This window comes from Crotalus tigris, unplaced genomic scaffold (assembly GCF_016545835.1).
Source record: "Crotalus tigris isolate CLP2741 ecotype Arizona unplaced genomic scaffold, ASM1654583v1 scf7180000019563.1149672, whole genome shotgun sequence".
Taxonomy (NCBI): Eukaryota; Metazoa; Chordata; class Lepidosauria; order Squamata; family Viperidae; genus Crotalus; species Crotalus tigris.
This window is the reverse complement of record NW_024097595.1, coordinates 290,800-308,453: the sequence shown is the minus strand read 5'-3', so window position 1 is coordinate 308,453 and position 17,654 is coordinate 290,800. Positions and strand designations below refer to the sequence as shown.

Genomic DNA, 17,654 nt, shown 5'->3' with positions numbered 1-17,654 from the left:
AAGCTTCTTCCAGAAAGGTCAAACTACTAGTTTAAAACCACCTGTGCCAATTTTTTTATAGTCTTTTTTATCTTTCTTTGTTTTGTGTAATGAAAAAGTAAGTTGCCAGAACAGTATCTAGGACTTTTTGGATAGTGTTTATAGGCTGCACAATTGCCAACTGTTTTGAGCTTAGTCAGCATAAGGTGTCTGAAGTATAATTCTATTTATAACGGTGCCATACTCAGAAGAACTGAAAATATATCCAGTTTATCTTCTGCTTTCTCTTGAATTCAGTCATGTACATGTTATGTTGTCTGTTCTCTCTGCAAAAGTCTTCTAAAATAAATAACATGTCTTAAGACCATTTATTTTCAGTGTGGTGATTTACAGCAAAAGTGTTTATATGTCATTCTGATAATGCAGGTATCTAGGTATGTGTTGTTTTATATGGCTTTTACTATCATCAAAGTTTCTTTGCAGTTTGCAGTAAGGGATAAAACCATAAAAACCAAAGGATATATTTTAAAAATTAAAATGATTAACCATTAGAAACTGGCTTAAGGAGACCTATTTTCAAATATTTTGAAAAACTAGCTACAGAAAAATCTTGACTCTATAAGCATGAGATAAGCCTGAAGCAATTGTCATTAACTGTAGGCAGGAATTCATGCAGAACATGAGAGGTCAGTGTTTTCCAAGTAGGAAACTGGAGGTGAGGCTTATGATTAGATGGTGAATTGCAAGATAATGTTAGCAGAATAGGCAGGACCAAAAATACTGACTTTCTGTTTTGTCTTTTGGGAAACACTCTAGACCAGGGGTGTCAGACTGCTGGCCCGTGGGCCAGTTGCATCATATGGAGGCTGCGCCCACCCCAGCTCTCACAATGCAAAAAAAGTTGCGATACGGCACGTCACGTGATGCAGCGAGTTTGGCATCTGTGCTCTAGATGTTCTAAGACAGTTTCTCCACAAGAAAAAATCTTATATACCTGCTTCAACTCTTATTTTGATATTTCACTTCTTAGCCCCCCCCTTCAGCAATTTGTTTTTACTATTGACAATATGATTTCAGGGTGCTTTGACGCCACATCTGGAACGCTGGAAGTTCCAGACAGTCCATGTGCAGAATAGTGCAGGCAGATGGAGGTTCTACAGAGTACAAGATCCTGGATCTTATCTCCGTAGTGGACTCCTCGGGAAAAAGTCATCCCAGTGACTTACTGGGGTGACTTGTGACATTCCCAGAGCTTTACATAGTTATTCAAAATTCCTGTGAACAAAACAGAATCCGGAGGCCTGTTGTATAATAACTACAGCTATGCAGTTAAAAATTATTGAGAAGAAATGTTTTGGAATGTGAACGTAGTGCTTGTTTGCGAATTATTCAAACTCTGGTTGCTGTTCCTGGGTTGCATGGCTGCTGTGGAGAGACATGGTGAGGTTTCAAAGTATGTTCCATAGCACCTCTAAATCTGAAGCATAGTTTCCATTTTAGGGACCACCTGCCTCCAATAATATATCTGAAAACTTTCTACATAGATCACACCTCAGGATCATCTATGTGGCTTACCAAAGTAATGTCATAGCCCTCTTTAAATGCAGTTTTAACTGGATTAAAAATACCTATAAATAGGTCAATGTAATTTCAGCTGCTGACAGTCCTGAAAGAAGCAGAAACCATTACCTTTTAATTTGAAAATATATAGGTTATCTATTTGGGGTCTTCTTAACACTGATATTTTAATTGTCTCCAGTAAGCAGTAGCATTTGGTTTAGATATTTTGGTGCAGCTTTGATACCACTAACTTGTATTGGTTATCAATGTATTGAAGTTGCTATGCTTTTCAGTACTTGCAGGTTTAAGATAGTCACACAAAATGTGTAATAGGGAAGAATGTAGCCAAGACATAAAGAACTCTTGCCAATTCTGGCTGGCTCAGGAAATGTTACAGCTGGCAAACTAACTGTAATCAAGATACAGTATGCTTGCCACACCTACCACCTGTAAATCCTATGATGGATAAGGATTAAGAAGCATTCCATACTGAATCTTAATTCCTAGAATCTAGGTTCTTACTAGCTAACAGTTCATCTGTCTTATTGGATTTAATTTTAACTGGGTGCTTCCAATACAGCTTTTGCCAGTTGTTGCCTATGCACAATATAAGTTGGTTTTTGACTTTTAAGCTGATTATTGGAAGGCCTGTTTATCTTAATATGAACGTGTTTGCTCATTAAGTTGAAAGGAGAAATCCACTTAAAGAGGCCATCACATTTTGAGGTATGATAGTTTGATGTACTAGAGAAAGTCTTCTTTTCTAAGTGAGGAATTGTACCTAGCCTGCACTCTTTCTGTTTTACAAAAGGATGCAAGAATTTCACAGGACTTTTTGCTTTTTATTTTAAAAATATTTTAAATAAATTTTAAGTCTGTTTTTTATTTTTAGTACTTTGAGTACCATTGATTCTTTGTTAGCATTTTTAGTGTATGATTGCAGAGTTAATACTGTGTGTTGGCTGTAAGCAAATAAACATTTATTTGGTGTAGACCAGGGGTGTCAAACTGCCAGCCCATGGGCCGGATACGTCATGACAAAACCGTGCCCACCTCATTGCAGGCAATGGAAAAAAAGACACTATGTTGCAACACGTCACGTGACGTTGTGAGTTTGACACCCCTGGCTTAAACTATGAAATATTCCAACAATTCCTTTAAATAAGTTGTGAATTTTAGCAAAACAGGATGCATTTTCATTTTGAGCTTATTTATAAAATAAATAGAATAATATCCCACAATTTCATTTTTAACAACCCCAAAGCAGAATAATGCTTTTGCAAACTTTGGGGATGCCACCTCATTTCATCCATAAAACTTCAGATGGTCACTGTTACAAACATAATGCTGGATTCACTAGATTATTCTTCTATTTTGGCAACACATTCATATATTAACTTGGAAAAAAATGGAGCTAAGTTTAAAAGCAGGAAATCCAGTTTTTCAGTAGAAGGTCAAACAGAAATAATGAAAACTAGTATCTCAACTGTTGGCAGCTCCAAGTTCACCTTGGCTGACCTCAGAAGCTCTGATTCTTACTTGGATGGGAATCTTCTGAAAGTTCCATTATTATTAGCTTCAATAGAAAGTTGAAAAAAATCCTGGAAAGGGGATTCTGTAATGTTACAAAGCAAAAGGAATCAACTTGGTTAGCGTTTCTTTACTTTTTCATATTTATTAACATTTGTAGAGGCCATGAAGTAATTGATAATTGTTTTCTTCTTACAGTGCAATGCATGACCAAAAGCTCTTAGAGGCTCTGATTGGTTTATGAATGTGTTAATATATTGTATTATAAACAGTGCAGTACATTGAGCGGCTGGGATGCTCTTCTAAAAATGCCTAATCTATAAGATAACTGAAAGAACTGTGCAAGTTTGATATTGCCAACATCATTTTATTGTGTATTCAAGGAACAATTTTTGAAAACATTTCTAGTTTCTTTATTTTTTTTTCTTGTTTTATTTGCTGATACTTCTGCCTGCAGACATTAATTCACTTTTAGAAGACCTCTGTGCAAATAATGTAATTTAGTTTGATCTAATTTTATTTCAAGGCAGTAATTTCAAATAATACATCTGAAAATAATGTAGATTGAATCTGTATACAAAGACGCATAACCAATACACTGATTCTTTTAAAGAAATAGATAATATTTAATTTAATCTTTGTGAAAATTGCCCCCACAGGGTATATCTCTGAATTCTGTAAAATTTCAAGGTCTTAAAATATTAATTACTCGTAAAGGACTATTTTGTTTTATATTATATATGACATTTAAAATTACTAACAGAAATTACTATTGTCAACACAAAGGACAGTGGTGGGAGCTTGTCAGTCCTGCTTCCTGTATCTATGTGCTGGCACTTCACAATGGTATTTCAGGGCAGAACCTCTAAGGCAGGGGTTCTCAACCTTGGCAACTTTAAGACTTGTGGACTTCAACTCCCAGAATTCCTCAGCCAAAGCTGGCTGAGGAATTCTGGGAGTTGAAGTCCACAAGTCTTAAAGTTGCCAGGGTTGAGAACCCCTGCTCTAAGGTGTTTTTGAAACATCAAGCAGAACTTTTGAGTTCAACCATGTTTTATTTGGAATAGATAAACAAGTCATTATAAATAAGACAAGCAAGCAAAGCGGATTGAGATGCTTTCTCTTACTAATCTTGTACCTTGGGTACTGCTATCTGGGACGATGCGATTTCAGGAATTTTCCTATAACCATACCTGTTATCAAGTAACTATCTGTGTTACATTAACCAAAGAAATTGATTCAGTTACGATTCATGTGCTGTACAGGTACTTTTTGGCCTGCAACTATTGGTTAAGTGATTGTTTTAAGTTACAACGGCACTGAAGAAAAAACTTATGATCATTGTTCACATGCTCAGATTATCAAAATTCAGGTGCTTGGAACTGGCATGTATTTAGGATGGTTGCAGTGTCCTGGAGTTATGTGATCACCTTTTGTAACCTGACAAGCAAAGTCAATGGGGAAGTCAGATTCACTTAACCAACCGTATTACTAATTTAGTTGCAGTGATTCACTTAACAACTGTGTTAAGAAAGTTGGTAAAATGGGGCAAAACGCAACAACTTTCTTGCTTAGCAACAGAAATTTTGGACTTAATTGTGGTCATAAGTCAAGGACTACCAGTATTATTTTGCAAGACACTTTAAATGTGAATATATTTATATTATTGGCTCTTTGCTTTTTAATGTTTTAAACTATGTTTGAAGTAGATGCTTTATGTGATGTTATTTGTCTTTATATTTAGGATAACATTCCTATTAAACAGCATTAGGCAGATGCAGACCAGATGTTCTGCATGCTCTATGCTTAGGTTTTGTGATTCAGGATTGTATTCCTCTGTTTTGAAGAAAGAAATAGTTTTAAAGTTAGTACACACGGCGTACAATTTAGATAGGAGAGGTAGGGAGTCTCTTGACTACGATTCTGCTTTTATTCTCAATAATATTAGGCATTGAACAGACTAATGGTAATTACGAACAGAATTGATAAATTAGGCATATCTACATACCATCAGCAAAATTTGTAGAATGCATCTTTGCTTGTTTCATTTCATTCCCACTGCATTCAATTTATTTTATATTTTCTTCTGACATACCCTATTTTCACTTCTCTGTAATAAAGTGAGCATAGGAAGGTTTTTATGTACAACCATTGTGACTGATTTCAACAAACATGCATTCCAAATAATAGACAAAATGCTACATAGTACCTTTAAAATTTCTCCAACCATTTTTCCTGGTTTAGTAAACATTCTGATAGTTACTAGCACCTTATTTAGCTGAGAAAAAAAGATTTATATTAAAAATATTTAACTTAAGCTGGATTTGAAGAACTTGATCTAACTGATTTACTATTAAAGTTAATTGATATTCTTTCTTTGTTGGTCCTGGGTTGTTTGAAAGAACAATGTCCTTACACTAAATGAAATTTAAAGTATATATTTTTTCCCTAAACAATTGTTCTTTTAGCAAGATAAGACTAGTACTGCCACTCCCCATTTTCCTAAAGGCTTCTTATTCTATAAGCCTAAATGTTTACACCTTCAGCCTGTGTCTTCCATATTTTTCTTGGCATCCTCAGAAAAGTCTTAGAAAGCAGAGGTACAGTAACAACCAAATTCGAAAGAATTATTATTTCTCAATTTCTAGATCCTAAATCTTCAAATAGTTGCATAGAAAATATTTAAGAGGATGAATGAATGTTGCAATTTTGTACACATGCTCTTAAGTTGAAACTACAGTATAGCTTAAATCAGTGTTTCTCAACCTTGACAATTTTAAGGCATGTGGACTCCCAGAATTCCACAGCCAGCATTGCTGGCTGTGGAATTCTGGGAGTTGAAGTCCACATGCCTTAAAATTGTCAAGGTTGAGAAACACTGGCTTAAATTGAGCTGTAAACACGGAACATTAATTTATATAGAAAGTAAGATATTAAATCTGTAAAAAAATTCAGAATGAAGTCTGAAAGTGTACTTCAAAGTAGATTTAGGTTTGGAAGCATATGAGAATATTATTTAATGAAGAAATATCTAATACCACTATGGTACATATGCTAATAGTTTACAAAAGGACACTGCTATACCATAGCAAAAAAGTTTTTTGTATGACAGAATTTATTCTAAAAAAAATCAAACCTATAAATGAGAAAAAAATTGACAAGTATACACCTGCTTTGTTGGTGTTGAAATAATTAACCTATGGCCTATAGTTAGGAGTGCTGTATACCTTACATAATGATTGACATGGGAGCAGCATTCCATCAACATACTCCTCTATCTCAAAAAATGGATGTAGGAAGGCACAGTAATTAGCTTTTATCCAAAGAAAGAAACACCAAACCTCTGACATAGTCAGTTACTAAATATCATAGTTTTAAATGTACATTCTTTGTTACCAATATGTAAAGGTGGAAACTGTCTATTATTGGATAGGAGGCTTAGCATAGAATGTGCCTCATTGACAGTTCATAGCTATTTTTTCAAAACTTTGTCCACCATTTCATGACATAAAACTTTATAATTCAGATGTTTATATAGCTGTTTTCCTTTCCTACCATTAAACAAATGTTTTTTTATAACTGTGTTCCTGGAAGAAAGAAAGGGAGTGTTGCATTATAGTTGATAGAAGGAAGATAAGAATTAAGTTTCTTTTTTTTCCTCAAGGGTTCTTAAGTCTAGTGTTTTTGTTTCTTCCACCTGTGGGGTGTGTCTATAAGGAACACTATTGTGTGTCACACCCATTGGATTGAGAAACATTGCCTCTAGCTAGGTAGCTGTCATACAGTTTACTCTCATCTGCCTTTTTGCACTTAAATTTTCAAATTATTTCCTTAGTTCATTTTCCCTTGAAGCAAATGTCAGATTTTTTTCCCTTTCCTCACCTGCAAGATATATTTTTGTTTTATTTTCAAAAATTATAATCTGTATGGCTATTGTTTACATAAGCTATAGGATCACATCTTGGTTATATTTTGTGCTTTTCACCATAGGAACAGCTGAAAAGTAATTTAGATTGTCCAGAAGTTTTATACTTGAGTAATTTAGAAATTAGGTTCCAGGCAAATATAAAGCAAATATAAAATTGAATAGAGAACTTAATTTACTCTGCAAATACTAAATAGTTTTTAGCTATTACTTTATCCTGATAATCTGCGCTCCTGTCATTGTTACTCAAGCAATAAACCTGTACTGAATATGGATGTCTGTCAGAGGAAAACCTTCATGTATATGACTGGTGAGTACAGGCTTCCATATTAGCAAGGACATCATTGTTATGTTCTAATGTGTGAAAGCCAATAGACATGAAGTCTTTTCATTTCCAGGCATACTCAGTATGGAGTTTGTAGGAGATGGCAATTTACAAGCCATTTCCAGTGAAAGTAATTAAGAGAGGAAATGGGCTCTGAATCCGACTCTTCTATTTCTAGGAAACCTGCTAGGGACCACTATTTTATGTTCTTGTCATGGGGAGCATCTGTGAGGAGCATTGTCAATCTCAGGTCCTCTTCTTAAACTGGGGTGGAATTTCATAGCTCCTCTACTGCCACAGTCATCTGCTCAGCTGTCTACAGTTCTCCGTTTCTTCCTTGAAAGTCTTTACAGATATCCATCTTGATCAAGAGTCAAGTATTGGTGAAATACCTTATGGAAACAGTTTGCCCTTTTGTCTTAGTACATCATATATGACAGATTGGAAAAAAAAATCTTAAGTCTATAAGAATATATTAATTGCAGATAGGGTATATCATAACAGATGAAATAATTCCAATGGAACTTGTATCATCAGTTAAGAATTTCATTACTGAAAGGGAATTGCCTTTAAAATACACTCCTCTTTTATTTGTCATTGTATTTTAATTCCTTTAACAATAGCAAAGTAAAATTGCAGACAACGTTGCTCATACGAAATAGCATAATTATAGAATGTATACATATGTTGTTGGTGCATCAATAAGTAATTCTAGTTACTATCCTATTTGGCAGATTAAAATATTGCTTTGTAGTAGGAAAAGTTGACACATTCTAAAAATAAGAGAATGAAATTTGAGGTTATGTAGTGTGAAGAATTCTTATTACATTAATGTATGAATCCTACTCCAATATTCCTTTGCCTTATCACATGTCCACCATAAATGATAAAAAGTCCCTTCTTTGCATTTACATTTCCAACATTCATTTGAAATACCTTTATACATTCTAGATAACTTATCTGGTGTTAAACACCAGTGATACATCATTTTGTAAAAAAATTATTTTAGGTTATAATTTAATGTGAATTTTAAGCATCACATTATACCCAAAATTCCTTGCCCACTGGATCATACAGTGTTTTAGATGTTCATTTTCCCAAATTCAATTTTAATAATGTTTTTTAGACCTTATGTTCACCTCTTAAAGTGAACATAAAGATTAAACCAGAAGTTTTCCTTCTGGGTGTAAGGGAAAAAAAAAACTGGAAAAAAAATTTGGAACTCGGATTTTATATACGGTGACGGCAGCAAGATTGCTTTATGCATAAAAGTGGAAGGATGCCTCGATTCCTACTATGGACGAATGATAAAAGCTGATGCAATTAGCTGAGATGGCTAAATTGAACTGTGCTGATAAAAGAAAAGAACATAAGTACCTTTGCTTCTACTTGGAACTCACTTCTGGACTTGGTAGAAAAAAAATGATATTATGATTTTGGGTTTTACTAATTAGACTGATGCAGAAATAGTTAGTACATACAACTATAGCAATGTAAAAAGTTGAGATTTGATTTTAATGTGTGATTTTACTGCAACAGAGAGAGTCGGAACTCAATGCCTTTCGTTTCTTCCCCTCCCTTTCTTCACACTTTTTTTTGTTTTCCCTTTCTTTACTGTTGTCCCCCTACTATTTGCTTTTGTATTTTCACATTTTATGTTATAAATGAATAAAATTAATAAAAAAAGAATTCTTATTGCTTAATGTTAGTTTTGTACTAAATATATAGGTTTTACTGGACTGCAATTAATTCTTAACAAATTAATGATAGGAAAAAAATTGGAAATGTAATATGGTAATTTAATTTCAGCTATTAACCCACTGCTAACTTTGGAACATTTTAAAATTAAGATACTCTTTTTCATCTTATTGCTGGGAGTGTTTATCTTACCTCAGTTACATAATTTACAATGCTTGAAAATAATGCTTGAAATAAACAATTGTGCTAGTGTTCTGCTGTCTGTAACTTACTGTGGAGAACTTTCTGCTAAACAGTTGGATGAATCACATGCTCTCTTTACTTTAGTTATTGCATAAGCAGGATTAACTTTTCAGTATGATTTGAAAAGGACAAATAAGCAATAATAATTTCACCTGACTTGGATGTTTTACTATTCCAGTTAAGTTAAGATATTAAAAAGATATCCAGTTAAGATATTAAATATGTGAATAAACATATTCTTATAAATGTGTAATATATCCAGTTAAGATAGTGGACTTCAACTCTCAGAATTCCTCAGCCCCCATTCTGAGAAGTGAACTACACATATCTTAGTTTCCAAGGCCACTGTATAAAGTAAATGAATCAAGTGGAGACAAGCTATAAAGAATCTTCTGTTTTTATTCTTACTTCTGTTCCTTAGAGCAGTGCTTCAATTTAATTCCTATAGGATTATTAGAAATTATTTTAATGATATAGCTATATGAATATGCTTTGAATTCTGTCTAGTTTTCCCAGTTGCCAGAAGTCAGAAAATGAGTTTGGAAGATTTTGTTTTACAGTTTTTCATGTTGTTCTAAGTCTGATATTCACAATTGGAAGTTGTCTTGCTTGGAAGTAATCACAGGTAGGATTAATTATAGGTTGCCATATTTGGAGGAAATAGCAAGGATTCTTTTTTTTTTTTTAGTACCATTTTCTTTTCACCAAACAAAGAAAAAAAGAAAATTAACTACATTAGATTAATGCATACTTCACTGTATTTGTTCTACTGCATTCTTAAATTGTGGGTGTGCAGAAAAGAATAAAAGAGAGAACTAAAATCTCTAGATTTGCAGTGCAGTGGTGGGGAGATTGTAAAAATAATAATTGAACTAGCATAGTCCACTGTAACACATAAAGAAATAACACACCAGTGAAACATTAGGTGCCTAATGCATAGTAATACGGTTTATTTGCTTGGTCAAGACTACCCAGGGTAGTGGCCATATACATTTTGGAAGGGAGTAGGAGAAGATTGATCTAAACAGAAGGGAATTTTATTTTACATCTTGAAAGGCTGACAACTTATTTTACAGATCAAAATTATTATTAGCAGAAATGCATCCCATTAAAACAACTGAGAAAGTCTGTTTTCCAACAAAGAAAATATGTTTCCACCCTTGGCATTGTATATGTATTCAAACTTAACAAGAAAATAATTAAGAAATTAACATTCAGCATAAAGAGAACAAAACTGAAAAGTTTGTTTTGTTGAGGTATCTATTGCAATGAGCTTTTTGTGTATGAAAACTGAATCAAATCCCATTGCATTTCTGTTTCAGTAGGGCAGTTAAAAGGTTAAGCAAAGGCCGAGTCATAATGTGAACAAGTTTAGAAATGAACTGATTATGTCATGTTTTAATTGCCACTATTGTTTATTTAATTAAAATTAAATAAAGTTAACAATGTATTTATTTAATTTATTTAGCGTATGGCATCTACAGAGGTCATGCAATCATTGATATACAAATTTAGTTTAAATGAAGTGTCAGTGTGTGTGTGTGTGTGTGTGTGTGTGTGTGTGTGTAAGATATGTGGACAATACAATATAGGAGATAATATATTAAATTAAGATAAAACCATAATAAAATCACCATAATATGAAGCCATAGAACCGCAATGGGATAAATGTTATAATTCGATATCTAACCATCTAACTGCTTCTGGTGTGGCTGAGATGAGATCATCCCAGGTGCCTTGTAATTTCCTGGGGAGACATTCTTGAACTATGTGTTATAGTTTGCTCCAGTGTACCATAATCGCATTGCTAGCTCTCCACCATTCCCCACTTAAAGAGCTTTGCCTTAGTTCTGGCATGACCTGTCCTGATTCTATTCAGTTGGCTCTGTATTTTTCAGGGCAGCTGCATTCCTGGAAGTGATTTGTGTGATCTGTGTGATCTGTTTGGTTGTGGTTATTAAAAATCACCCATCTTAATCACCATTGTTCATCTGGATTGTAAAACTGTAGTACCGTACTTTCCGGCATATAAGATGACTTTCACAAGCGTTAAAATCGATGCCGAAGTTGGGGGGTCGTCTTATATGTCGTCTTATGAAGATTATGCATACACAACAAATTCCATTCATCTATGAATGGAAGTATTCATAAGCTTAGTCCATACACTTGCTCTATGGACTAGGATCTAGACTGGATATGGACATAAAATCAATAAATGCAGTATACTATTGAGCTTATTTTAAATGTATAGCTTTTGGCCATGTATTGAAGTATACAGTCCTATCCACAGATAGAATGTCCAGTCCTGCTAGCTCATTTAGAATATGGGTATCCAAACCTTTGGCTTGACTGGATTGTACTGAGTGAAAAGGAATTGTCTTGGATTGAATATAAAATATATAATACAGTTAATGTATAAAAATAATACATTTCCTTTATTTTTTATACTTTTTTATGATCCCATTGCACTACAATACTAGCTGTTTGGGCTGCATATGACTTGTGACCATGGGTTGGACATGCCTGTTCTAGATCAATCCACTCAACTAATCTGTTGTATAAGTGTCTAGCATAAAACTTACTTATTACACTTAAAAGCCATATAATTAGCAGGCAGGTTTCTGGTGCCGTTTTATAAATGGGTAATATGAGGGCTAGACCAGTCTTCTGGGGTTTGTGCTGTGTGTTTGATATAAGTATAAGGGAAGTAAAGTAAGAAATGGGTTACACAATTCTAAATTATGCGTAATATTTCATGGTAAATAAAGCCACCACAACTACCTCGTCTTGCTCTAAGAGCTGCTGTAAGTGAGAAAGACTTATACCCACTTATAAACAAGCTCTTAGCTAGCCATGTTTCTTGAAGTCAGAATATATCAAATTCAGCAACATAATTCATGAAAATGGAGTCTTTGGATTTAACATTCCACCCTTCAATATCCCATAAAAGAATGATTAGGCTTTAGATATATCCATCTATCAATATGAGTTCCCATTAGTGGCCATATAAGAGGCAGATCCTCAAAATGGTGAAAACATAAATTGGTACATACCTTTTGGTGTTAATATCAACTGTTGGGGAAATGGGTATATTTTGGGTATGAGAAAAACTATATTAATAAAAGAAGTTTGGTAGTTTCATCTTTAGCATCCCAATCTAGCCCCCACAGGAGGGATACAATTGGAGAATTCCATTATGGTATGGCACTGGTGTTAAAAGAATGCCTGGGTCCAATGAAGGCCAGAAATGAGCTTTTTTCCTCTCAAAAGTTTGTGTACATTTAGATGATGTAGCATTTGGTCAAGCTGCAGACTTATCGGGGATGGGATGGGGCGTTGTCTTACCTGAACACCTTTTCTCAACATGATGGTGGAGAATCCACGAGTGGGTTGTCTTAACCTTCCTGCTCAGATGAGACTAAGTCTAGAAAGTTGCCACGCCTCCTGCTGGGCTGGACTAACCTAGTTTACGATGAAGGCAAAGCAACCGATGATAGTCTGACGTGTTGGTTCCTCCTACCCGACACAGGACCAGATGGACCTTAAAGGGTGGGTGTGGATTATCCACCATCATGCTGAGAAAAGGCATTCAGGTAAGACAACGCCCCTTCTCCAGCATGATGGATGGAGAATCCATGAGTGGGACATACCAAAGCCGCTCTGTTCCTACGGGGGCGAACTAGTCTGGGCTTGTGTCCCATAGATGATACAATTTGCTGTAATACTCTCCGGCCAAACGCAGCATCCGAAGAGGCAAATTTGTCCAATTTATAATGTCTGACAAACGAGGAAGGTGAGGACCAAGTCGCTGCCTTGCATATCTTTTCGATGGATGCCTGTGTTGACCAAGCTGCTGATGTAGCTGCATTGCGAGTAGAATGGGCTGTGATATGGCCAGAGAGTCACTCAAGGCTGCAAGGTGTGATTGGGCTTTCCGGCATCCGAATCAGCTGGGATCGTTCGCTGACGGCGAAAACGACCCTCATCGAAGGGAGAGCCCTCCCAGACAGCCTGGAAGTTGAAAAAATGTCCAGGGAAGTCTGACAAGTTGGTAAATTTCACCAGAATTTTAGTAGTATCCAATAGTCCAAATTATATAGGGGAAAAAACAAAAATGGGAAAAAGTTTATAACTCACAGTGAATGATAGAGAATCCACGAGTAAATACTACCTAGCTGTTAAACCTAAAAGGAGCCAATTTTAAAGTGTCTTGCTGAGCGAAGACTAAGTCGAAAACTGGGTTAGTCTAGCCCAGCAGGAGGCGTGGCAACTTTCTAGACTTAGTCTCATCTGAGCAGGAAGGTTAAGACAACCCCCTTGTGGATTCTCCATCCATCGTGCTGGAGAATAGATATTAAAGGTTTTTCATTGGTGGTCTAGCAGTATTAGAAATTTGCTGATTAAGTTTATAGACCTAGTCCTGAGTGCATGGTTGGACTGCATTACTTAATAATTTCACTTTAGAGTGTATTGCCCCCAATACTTCTCTTAATTCATCCGTGGGATCTATTTGCCCCAAATCTGGCAATGCATCATTAGTCTTTGGGTCACTAAGCAATGCTGTCATTAAGCAAGTCATCAAGTGGCCAGATGTAATTTTATGACCATTTTTACCATGGTTGTTAAGCAAATGACATAGTGATTATGTGAATCACACATAATTGTTGTTAAACAATTTCAGCTTCCCCAATTGACTATGCTTATGTGAAGCTGGATAGGAAGGTTGCAAATTGTGATCACATGTCTGCAACATGCTGTAATCATCGTAATTGTGAGCTGGTTGCCAAGCATCTGAATTGCAATCATGTGAACATTGGAATGGTGTAAAAATTATAGCTTCAAGGATGGGCCATAAGTCATTTTTTCTGAGGCGGTCGTAAGTTTGAATGGTTATTCAGCAAATGGTTTTACGTCAAGAGGTGTGACTTACAACCTCAGCACATTCTCTAGCTAATTTAAGTTTGTTGGTTAAAGCTTTTCTTAAATCATTGCTGGTGAAAATGTTCTGAAGTTACATAGATTCAAGTTTTTACACTTGGATTTTAAAGTGGTGATACAAAACTGTTCTAAAAGCAGGCTAGATTTCTCTAAACCGAAGAAATATACTGTGAATATAGAGAAGATACTTAGGAAGAGCTTCATTTTGAAAAGTATGCAAGGGAGCGTTGATTGTTTAAATATTAGCAGAATTCATGTGCATCCTCTTCTAGATTGAAGCCCTTTTGGTGTGTAGCTTCCACCATTGACAGCTTACTCAAGTACAGAATAATTTCCTTTTGCAGTCCCATTCCCTTCTGTTCACTCCATAGTTGGAAATATGTGGAGTGATCTGATTGGTCTGCAAGTAATAAATGCACTTATCTCATATCTGCCTTTTTTCTGCTTGAGAGTTAATTCCTCCACATTTCTTTTTTTCCCTAGTAGATTCAGGAGTGGTGTCAGCTCTAAATTCTCTGCTAGCTGTCTCTTGCGTTTTAGTGTGAGAAGCAGGTGTCTTAACAGCTTCTTCTGTTTTATTTGGTGACCCTCAGTTTACTTTACAAAGTAGTTCCTTTGTAACTTCTTATTTTTGACTGAACACAAAATTTGGAAGGTCAAGGTAACCATTTGCGTTGCGAACAGGTATTGCCTAGTTATGAAGTCTTTTAGATTCTTCCCTTTTAAGTTCATATACAACCCATATTGTATAAGCAATGCAGATGCTGAACGAACAGCAAGTAGTCTGGGAGTGGGTAGTATCCTCTACCTGAATTGGAAGAAGAACGTTCTGTAAGCTGTTGATTCTCCATTTCTGTCTGTAGATCCCATTACAAAGAATTAGGTCATGTCGATCTGGAGAATACGTAGGATCAGAGTTACTTGCTAAAGTTGTAAAGTTTATTTATATTCATCCATTTTCTGCTGCTTCAAAGGCTTGGGTGATGTCTGTTATTCAGTGTACACTTTGTCTCTTCTTTCTTTTTCTCATTCTTGCTTCCTGTTTTATATCAGCCACCTCCCCCCCCCCAACATTCTGCTCTCTCCCTCCCCTCTTTTAGTCATAATTTATGGTTTTATATATGTATTTTTCTTGTTTTATTGCTTTTAATGTTGTAAGCCATCTAGAGTTGCCTCACAGCAAACAAACTAATTAATTAATTAAATATCCTTGCCACTTACATTAGAAAGTTGAAAAAAAATCTAGCAGTCCCTAGCTGCTTCTGAAGACTTCCCTTTTACTTCCCTATTCCTTTCATCATCTCAAGAGCTTCAGTCTCCTTAGCACAGTGTTTCTCAACCTTGACAATTTTAAGGCATGTGGACTTCAACTCCCAGAATTCCACAGCCAGCAATGCTGGCTGTGGAATTCTGGGAGTTGAAGTCCACATGCCTTAAAATTGTCAAGGTTGAGAAACACTGCCTTAGCACCTCTTAATATTTCAACTGTATCATTATGCATCCTTCTACAAGCATTCTGCTAAGCATGTTTGTCAAGAAATCTCCCCCACTGCTTGCTCCCCTCTGTAGGTTCATATAAGAAGTTGGATGTCAAGTTTATTGAACCATTTTCTATAATTGTACAGTTTAGTCCCATGACCTTTCACTTGCAGTTTTCAGTCACACTGAAAATACATCCAATCTTAGGAGACCATTTCTTCTTGCATAATAGAACATTGTGTCTTCCTCCTTCCCTTTTTACATTACAGCTCCTCTGTCTCCTTCCCATTTGGTGGGGAGAAGCTAAATATATCTTGGACTTTTTATGTCAGTAGAGCAGATTGGAATATTTGATTCATTGAGAGGCTATTCAGACCTTGACAAATGAGAGATGACATTTGTTTGTTATGAATGCTTTGATAGTTCTAATTGCAATAGCTTTCTATGTCCAGGTTGCATGACTGGCTGCACAATCAGGCTCCAGCAGTATTCTTGTTTGGAAAGCCCAAGGGTGATACATGTATGAATATCATCCTAATGATAAGCGATTGCCCAACTGAAGATGAGAGAGATGGTTCCAGAATGGAGATAGTTCTTGAAGAAGTAGAAGAGATGGAAACACCTTCTTCCTGCTGTCCTGTGTATTCTACTGATGAAGAAAGGGGAGGAGGCAGGAATTCTAGAAAATTATTTTTTCTTTCTAGTGGCCCAATCTGAGTTTTTACACCTTCTATTCGTGAGAGTTAAGTCTGTGATTTAATAAAAGTAGTAAAAAAAATAGTTGTGATCACTTTTTAGTGAATCTACTAGCCATGCTATCTTTCCATTGTCATACTTGGAACAATTACTATTATCTTCCATTAGATTCAATATCTATTATTAAAATTTCCAGTCTCATGACCCTGGCCAAACTACAGATGATAGAGCCTGAATTTGCTCTCTAATGTCAGTTGTCATAACAAGAAGGCAAATATGGATTTACATCCTGATGTAGATATAACTTGATTAATTCATACATATTTGCTGATTTAATGTAAAATACGCTGAAATCAGATATACTTAAAATGTTGCATATAATAGGTATTAAGATTCAAATATTTGGGTTCAACTTGTCATTTTCAATTGCAGAAATTAAATGCTATGATATATCTATGTATGGGTTGACAAAATAGATAGAATCTAAAACTATAGTAATAATTATAACTCACGCTTAAATTATCAATTCTAAAATACTTGATATTTTTAAAAATCATGCTGCTGCTATAGAAAACAATACAGATATCAGTGGTTAATGACCATTGGTTCAGTTAATAACAGTGCTGAATGAATGGTAAGTACAACACAATCACATTATCAAAATTTGGGCACTTAGTAGTCTGTCCATATTTATGACTGCAATGTGTACTTCAGCTCCCCATGCATATCTATCTTCCCCAGCCCAAATCTCTACCTTTTTGGTCACCCTGTACTCTGCCGGCTACCCTTGCTCCACCCCCCTTCCACTGCTGACAAAACCCGCCCAACCAAAGCAACTCCTAATCACTTCACGAGGCCCTCACTCAGCCTTCCCATAGCATCTTGCTTAACAGCTTATACCTTTGAAGTATCAAATTCATTAAGTGTCATATAAACTTTATTAACTCTAAATAGTTAAATTTCTATCAAATTATACTTAACTATATTATTTCAGACCCCTTCTATGATTCCATGACAACATACATTCATATTATATCTGTATCCAATGATGCTAACTTGGGGCTAAGTTCAATAAATTTATAGACGGAGAACATTTTAATGGGGGAGGTTTGGACATTATCGTATATGTTTCCTGTGGCTCTTGAAGAGATTGTTCCTTTAAAGTTTTATTTATTTATTTAAGCAATGTTTACAGCTCTTGAACCTCATAGGAGTTTCTAAATGTGCGCCTGATATAGCATTTGTTTATTTAACCATTTTTATACCTCACCATTTTGGGAA

General features: G+C 35.3%; 1 protein-coding gene across 14 annotated transcripts in view; it reads left to right on the top strand.

Annotated features, from left to right (window-relative positions):
- NFIB (nuclear factor I B) overlaps positions 1–17,654 on the top strand; it is a 335,263-nt gene that overhangs the window by 227,211 nt on the left and 90,398 nt on the right. The window lies entirely within an intron of this gene.